The following is an 8,226-nucleotide window of genomic DNA, read 5'->3' as shown; positions in this document are numbered from 1 at the left end:
ACAATGCATATAATAAATCTAAAAAGTGGGTCAGTAGTGACCTCCCGTTGAAGATGGGAGATCCAGAAGCCCAGAAAGAGATGAGAATTCACAACAGAGGCAGTATTCATATTGTACTTGGGAATCCCCAGTTTATAGCTGCATATTTCAGCACTGACTATACCAGCTCCCACGTGGTTAGCTACTCCAGTCACCACCAGATCAGCTGTCACTCCTGCTGCTTTTCTCCAGCTATAGAGCTTGTGGTTTGTGTTGTGCATCTACACTTCTGCTTTTATCAGGAAGTAAGAACAACTGCCCAGTCAAGTGGATCCTGATGGAAAGTTACAAAATAACATAGAAGGTGTTGGGCTCTTCCAGACATCTGGCTGCACAGAAATGAGAGCTGCTGCATTCTTTGGCAAGAGTGGCTTTTAGCTCCAGAAAATACAAGCTCAGGTATGTCAAAGTACCCCGTTCTCTTGACTTCCTGTTTGGAATCATCACAGGTTGCAGTGCTTGTAACCCAGCTTTCCCAGAATACTGCTTTCAAATTAAACATATACACACTTTTGGCTGTGCTGCTATGGGAAGAAGGCATTATTTGTACAATATGTGACCAAAATAGGCTGAAAGAGGAGACAGAGAAGAAAACTGGGGGAAGGGTAGAAGTGAGGATCACAAGTTAGATTTTCCTCAGCTACATGCTTTTCAAATGCACAAGGGTTTTAATAGTTATACATTATTAACCCTGCCCTCATTTGTTTTCTGTTGTACTTTCTGGTTGATGATATAACACTGAGATTTTTTTTCCTTAGCTTTTGCAAAGGTGCACAAATTAATTTGCCTCCCCTCTCACTTCAAATACATATTAGCAAGTGCTTTATTTGCTATTTTAGAAAAAGTGAAAATGAAAAACACACTAGCTCCATTGTGCAAGCAGCTGTCAGTACTTGAGCTGGGTAAGGGCCAAAGTCAACATAGGGCAGTTTCTTAATTGCTTGAGGCAGAACTAACAATATCTCTACTTTTGAGCCATCTGCAACCGAGGACAGAGTAACTGATGCATCTTGAAGAAGTCTATACAGTCCTGAAGGCAAAGGATTAGACTGGTATTTAAATGATTCAAATCTCAGATTACCCTAGAATTCATGGGGCAGGAGGAAACTGCTTTCTCTTCCCGGTCTTAAAACAATAGACATTTATGATGCTATGGTACTATAAAGGGTGCTCCTGATACATTTTGTAATTGAAGATTTCTGAGCATGCCAGGGTCATGAAATTTACCCATGCTACCCAAGAGAGCTGCTGGATAGTTCAGTGGTTTAGGTATCTGATTGCGGAGCCAGAAGTTGGGAGTTTGATTCTCCACTGTGCCTCCTTGAGAGGGGCTGGACTTGATAATCCATAGGATCCCTACCATCTCTTGAAGTTATAAGAGGAGCAGAAGGAGGAGGAAAAACAGTAGTAAACATTCAGGATTTGGTGCAGAAGATGTAAAGGAAAATCATGGAAGTCACAAAGGTGCTTAATTTCTCAAGATCCAGTAGTATCTTAATAGAAATTGCACGACTTGTTTCTTGGGTCAAATGATTGCAAAATTTGACAGGGAAAATTATCCAAGGGTAGAGGTACACTAACAAGAGGGAGCGAGCTAAAGTGGGCTACTTGGATATGATTAGGTTTGATTATGATCTACGTAAACAAACTGACCATTCACACGGAAGTGGCTCCTACCAATATTGTGAAGTGGCTTAATAAGTGAGCCACTTAAAGATATTGACGAATTAATCAGTTCCCCTATGGATTTGACTGTGGGCAGTTCCTTGACTGATCCTTTAAGGTGAGGCAAAGAAAAAATATTTTTATTTTTATTTTTTATAACTGATGTAGCACATTAGCAATAGTCTACATATAGTAAAAAGATTTTTTTTTAAAAAAAAATCACCTGCTCTAAATTGTCCCTGGATGCCGACTTTTAGCTTTTCAGCTTGTTAGCTTGTTAGTTTGTTTTTAAAGTTAATGCTTTCAGTCATTTGAAATTTTTTGATTATGGTGATAGTTTAATTAGTTTTTTTAAAATGTGTTACCCATTGTATTTTATATTTACTTGTTTTAACTTTGTGAGCCACCTAGAGTCATCTTATGGGGTGAAAGGCAGCTTATAAATAAAACTAACTAATTAACTAAATAAATAAATTTAACAATATTCAGAAGTGGCTCACATACTAAGACACTTCACAATATTGGCAAATTCAAACTGAAAGACTTGCTTTGAGTCAGTTCCAGCAATCTCATGCACCGGAACCCAAACCCTCACCAAATTCTACTCACACCGGACAAGTAGAAGCTTCTTGATGAGGTCAGAAAGGTCCAGGTAGAAACACTCAATGGGCAGGCTGGTGTGCTCTAGCAAACGGGTCATTTAATTGCCATCTTTAAGAGTGTGCCAGTCTGTCCCTCCAGTGCTCCCAAAAGCATTCCGTCAGTCTCCAAGGTAGGATTTCCGATTCAATGGATTCTATTCTGCCAGATTTCAGGGCCAAAACTTGACACCAGAGAGGAGGCACCTGTGATGATAAAGGGGTTGCACACTGTGGTGATGTGGCTAAACCGACCAAATTTGGTGCATCTCAATACCCTGTCCCAGGCATTTTGTGCAGGAAAGGTTTCATTCAGCACAGGAATTGTAACCATCTGTGTTTCTTCCAGAATTTTTTTTTTGCCATGAAACATTCAAGAAATCTGTTAAGAGTTCTCAGGAGGGAGAGGGACTCCCATACAGAGAAACCTTTCCGGGGAAGGGGGGGGAGAGAAAGGAGATACAGTATATATTTTCTTCTTTTTCAATCTGGGAGCAAGAGTCTGCGAGATGTGTGTCTGTAAACTGAAACCAGATTAAAATCAGCGAAGGATCTTTATAGATGATCTCGCAAGCATGTCTATGCTCGTCAGCCACTATAAACATCTATAGATGTGTTTCTATACAACACTGTTAACACCAGTTTAATACCAGTTCAACTGTCATGGCTCCATCCTACAGAATCCTAGTCTGTAGTTTGTTGAGGTACTTAGAATTCTGTACTTCAGGAGGCCTCTAAGACAAAGCGGTATTAAACAACTGCTCAGTATGATGTGGATACTCTCAAGTTCTCAAATCATCATCATCTTAGAACATGATTTCCAATACAGTTTGCTATACAGAAACAACATTTGTCAAGGGGAACCTTTACCTTTACCTTTACTATATGGCTTAGGATAAACAGACAGTTGTTTTGGCTTTTTTTTTTTTTTGAGAGAGAGAGAGAGACAGAGAGAAAGAGACTTACATTTATAACCCCACCTAAATTGGGAATTCACAGCTAAAGCGTCCCTGACAGATAATCATCCAAGCTTTGCTTTCAAATCTCTAGTGAAAGAGAGTCCGTCACCTTCCACAGTAAATCATTCCACCACTGTTGGACACCTCTTATGGTTAGATAGAACTTCCTAAAGATTAATTGAAATCGTAATTTGAATATATTTGTACATCTCCTGCCACCTGAAGCTACAGAAAACAACCTTGTTCCATCTTCCTTGTGACAGTCCTTGAAATATTTGAAGATGGCTATCACATCACTGCTCAGTCCTCTCTTCTCTTGCCTAAATATACTCAGCTCTCTCAACCATTCTTCACAGGGTTAGATTTCCACATTTTTGCCTTTTTGGCCACTCTCCTCTAGTTTGTCAGTATCCTTCTTAGGCTGATGTGCCCTAATGCAGGTGCAGTATTTCATCTGGAGAGTGACCAAAGCAGAATAGAGTAGTATTGTTACTTCCCATCACTTGTCCGCTCTACTTTTGTTGAGGTAACCTGGTTTTGCTTTAGTTTAGTTTTGTTTGCTTTCTGTATCACACTGTTGACTGACACACAGCTTAAGGTATCATTTTGTTTCTCATTCCACTTGGTCCTACTGCCATCTCCATACCAAAATTTGGGCCTCAGCAAAACCAATCACTTACTGAAAATTCCAGCCCTGAAAACTCATGTCATTGGCATCCATCTACTGCCAAGATGTTAGTGCTATCAATACCTTGAATGTTACATCCAAAAATACATAGATTCATCTCCAGGTGTATATACCTTCCTGAAATACATATACAAAAAGGAATTCCATATTTTTTTAAAAAAACATTACATTTCAATATTCCTTTTCCAGCATTAGTTTCACATGTTAATTTATCATTAATGACTGTATTTCACCTTTCTTTATGCCAGCAGCCCAGTGATCTAGAGTGTCCGACTAGATCTTTGGTTCCCAACCTTGGATTCCCAGATGTTCTTGGATTACAATTCCCAGAAATCCTGGCCAGCACAGCTAGTGGTGAAGGCTTCTGGGAGTTGTAATCCAAGAACATCTAGGGACCCAGGGTTGGGAACCACTGAACTTGATAACTTTTTTGCCCCCAAATACCTAGGTGCTTTGGATTGTGTGCTGACTTATAAAAAACACTAACAAAATACAAAGAAAACGGTCTCCATGAGCTTCTTGAAAACTACTGGGAACCAGATGGGGCACACAACCACAAACACTAAGATTTACAGCCTTGGCCCTATGCTACTCTGAAAGTGAATACACTAACACACTGGTATATAGTAGATCAGTCCATGCAAAACAGCACTCAATGTAACCTATAGAGTCCTTACTGGATGGATACATTACTGGATGCCTGAAGCCAACCCCTACGATTAAAATCAATTACCTAGCAGGTACTGCAGAAGTGAGATATGGAAAGAGGTAGCCAAAGACTCAAATTATCTACATCAAATGTGCATCCACTCTTTGGCTACCATCCCACCCCTCTCAGATTAAAATCAAGGAAAAGTTTTTCCAGAACATTGTGAATCTGTAAGTAGAGAATCCCAGGACTGGAATGTGGAAAAACTACCTATCTCTTAAAATAAAGGTATTACCTGCCATTGTTTTTGTATTGTATAAGGACCACATGGTTTTTTTCTGTGATTTTTTAAAACAAAGTCTCAATTCAGTATGATTTTTAGAAAATGATCTGAAAACACAAGAGTGATCTTTCTTTGTCCAAGTTAGAAGCATCATGGTACAATTAATTCACGTATCAGATAATTTTTACCCAGTGATGGGCAACATCAAAAGCATTGAGGCAGCTAATGCAAAGACTTCCAGAGTACATATTGAGGGGCATATAGTACACTGGCATAGGTGCGAAGCTGCTTGTTTTTCTCTGCACTCAGAGAGGATTGTGTTGATTCAATTTATTTCTGCCAACTCCAATCCATAGTCTATGAAGTGCTGTCCAAATAACCCAGTGCTCAATGTGACTGGGAGATAGACTTTGTTGGGGGTCCATCTATTAGACCAGACCCTTTTTTTAAAAAAAGTGAGACATCAAAAGAAATGAATTTGGATGTCCCTGGACTGAGCAATGTTTCCAAGTTTCTCCATGCTCCTGATATTTTTGGGGATGACAAAAATTGTTGTGCTAATCCAGAGAGCGTGCAAAGCTGCAACGATTCAGTCGTAGTCCTGTCACGTTACTATAGAAACCAGGAATTGAAACCAGTGAAGCAGTTTTAATGGCCCTAATGGAGCAACGTGCCTTTCATAGCAGTGTACAGTAGGAATAAGGAGAAGCAAAACTGTATCTGGGTAAATTTTAATCTAACCTTGTGGTATCAGGGGGTTTTTCAGTTATGAAGTCACGGAACAAAGGTTCCTGCTTTCTGATGGTTGTGATATGCACAAATAGCTATGAAAGTAAGACATTGGTTCTGAGAAGGGTTTGACATTCTCTACTTTGACACAGTTTACAAAAGACAGGGGAACCCATAGATTTCTTCACTTACTTAGAAGAAGGAAAGTCTTGAGAGACCTATTCATATAACCCTCTGCCATGCATCACATACAGAGTAGTATTTGTTTAAATATTTATATGCATATTGTTTTCAGCTTTAAATATTGTCTTTAAATGGTGTAAGCTACCTTGAGGCCTTTTAAAGGAGAAATTCAGGGTAAAATATTTAAATAAATAATAGTAAATAGAATATATGTTTATGTGTAGCAAAGTAGTTAAGATTTTTTTTAAGTAATTGGATATGGAATGGTGTATGGTCATCTACTCAGCCCTGAAGTATCAGTCTTTTGGTGACAGTAAGAGCTCATGAAATCCTGACTACCAGTTAAATTCCAAACTGTAGGAACATAATTCAAAATTATGTATGCAGCTAGAAAGGGTTTTTCTAATGCAAAGTTAATTTACTGCAATACATCCAATGAAAAAGGGAAGCCCATTGGATATGCCCACATCATATGCCTCAAAGAAATATGTAGCATTCCCAATGTTATCTGAAATGGCCAATTTCTTTCCAAATAAGCAAAATGTGGCCCAATATATCTAAAACACCCATTTTTTATTGTATCAAGTGCACCTTTAGATCTGAAAAAAGTTAATTGTTAAAGATAGGGCAGATTTCCACTGCTAGATGTTACTTGTATTATAATTTAAAGTCATGTTATAACAATAAATGAGTGACCTTAAAAATATACTATCACTCAGCTCTGACAAATTCAAATACATTGCTTCCACTGTGCATTTAGTCTTCCTCTTTTAGTGCCGCCTTCAACTTTTCTTATGTGTTCCATCCTGGCATTATTATCCTTATTGTCTTTCCTAGCAACTGGATTAATGGTGGAAGGACATCTAATGGGTGATTTGCACAGAGACAAAAGGAAAGTCTGAGGCTGCATGACACATACAATTGCACAGGATAGTGCAGTTGTTTGTTCCATTCTGTTCTCAATTCATTAGCATTAAACAGAGCTTTCCCTTAGGTATTTATAAACCATGATTTTTGTTTGTAGTTTCTCTGAAGATGCAATTCCAGCTTCTAAAAGCAGCAGTAGTTTCTGAGGCACTCACAGCTAATTGCCATGCTATTCCAAAAGGTAGATTGTAGGTGGATTACAATGCTGCTAATAATAAACATTCCTGGTCCTGGTCTATCCATTGATCTAATGTGTATATTCCACAATCAGTTCATTTTTGTCTATTTTGTTGCAATTGTTGTGTTGCCATTTTTGCAGATCAGGATTATCCCATGGATTTAATTTGGCGTGTCCATATAGACTGACTTGCAATGTATGCGAAATTATATGTTGGGCCAGTCTGGCCACTAAAATAGTAAAAGAGATGTCTTTTATTGCTAAATGGACAACACCTAAAGTGGTCCAGGATTTTTTAAAAAATCAGATAGATTGATTCTTGATGGTCCATGAAAGGTTGGTTGAGCCACTTATATCTGTGTGCCAAAAGGTATGTCTTATGATACAGATTCAATCTTGGAATTGCATCCAAATCCTGAAAATGGCAATTGAATTATCTTGAGTGAAAAAAACAAACAGCTGCCTCACGCCATATAAATTTCCAAAAAATCAGCATTGATTTTCTGAAACTACTTCTGAAGGATGTAGAGTGGAAGAACATGCACAATTCATTGTAATAAATTCATCAAGATAATTAATGTATGTGATACATTAAATAAAGAGATATTTCAGTCAACAATACTGACAAATTTATCTTAATGATTTAAGTGACACCCCAAGGAATCAATATGCCTCAATATCTCATAGTACACTACAGTGCATTGCTGACATGATAAGGCTGGGGATTTTAAAAGCAGCACCCCCCTGAAATCCTCAGGATACTGAACAAAGAGGATCTCAGGCAAAGCCCAGAAGAACCTTATCCCCAGCATCCACTTGCAGTGACAGTATATTAGGAAAATATACAGACAGAAAACCCCCAAAGGACAGTAACCTCAGATAGTGAAGAGCCCACCCCGGCTGAAACACCACCACTCAAGTCTGTGAACCATATCACCATCTACAATTGGCCACTAAGAAAATCAAATGGCACCTGGGCCTCCAACTCAGAAATATTGCAGACAATAACAGAAATACTGGGTGAGGATTGGGATGCTCAAATGAACACAAAATGCTACTGTATATACAGTGGTGCCTCGCTTTACTATTGCCCCGCATTACGACGAATCCGCTTTATGCCAATCTCTTTGCGATCGCAATTGCGATCGCAAAACGATTGTCAAAATGGGGGAATTTCACTTTGCGATGATCGGTTCCCTGCTTCGGGAACCGATTCTTCGCAAAATAATGTTTTTTAAACAGCTGATCTGTGGTTTCAGAATGGCTGTCGGGTAATTAAAATGGCTCC

The 8,226-nt window shown here is 38.7% G+C and overlaps 1 protein-coding gene across 6 annotated transcripts in view; it reads left to right on the top strand.

The window, feature by feature from the left end:
• Positions 1–264: 264 nt before the first annotated feature.
• WDFY4 (WDFY family member 4) overlaps positions 265–8,226 on the top strand; it is a 229,534-nt gene continuing 221,572 nt past the window's right edge. For all 6 annotated transcript variants that reach the window (XR_013543668.1, XM_072994857.2, XM_078390636.1 and 3 more), the window contains exon 1: positions 265–438. The gene's annotated coding sequence lies outside the window, so the exon portion shown is untranslated. The remainder of the gene's footprint in view (positions 439–8,226) is intronic.

Source organism: Pogona vitticeps, chromosome 3 (genome assembly GCF_051106095.1).
Source record: "Pogona vitticeps strain Pit_001003342236 chromosome 3, PviZW2.1, whole genome shotgun sequence".
In the NCBI taxonomy this organism is placed as follows: domain Eukaryota; kingdom Metazoa; phylum Chordata; class Lepidosauria; order Squamata; family Agamidae; genus Pogona; species Pogona vitticeps.
The sequence above is the reverse complement of the archived record's forward strand: the minus strand, read 5'-3'. Positions and strand labels throughout refer to the sequence as shown.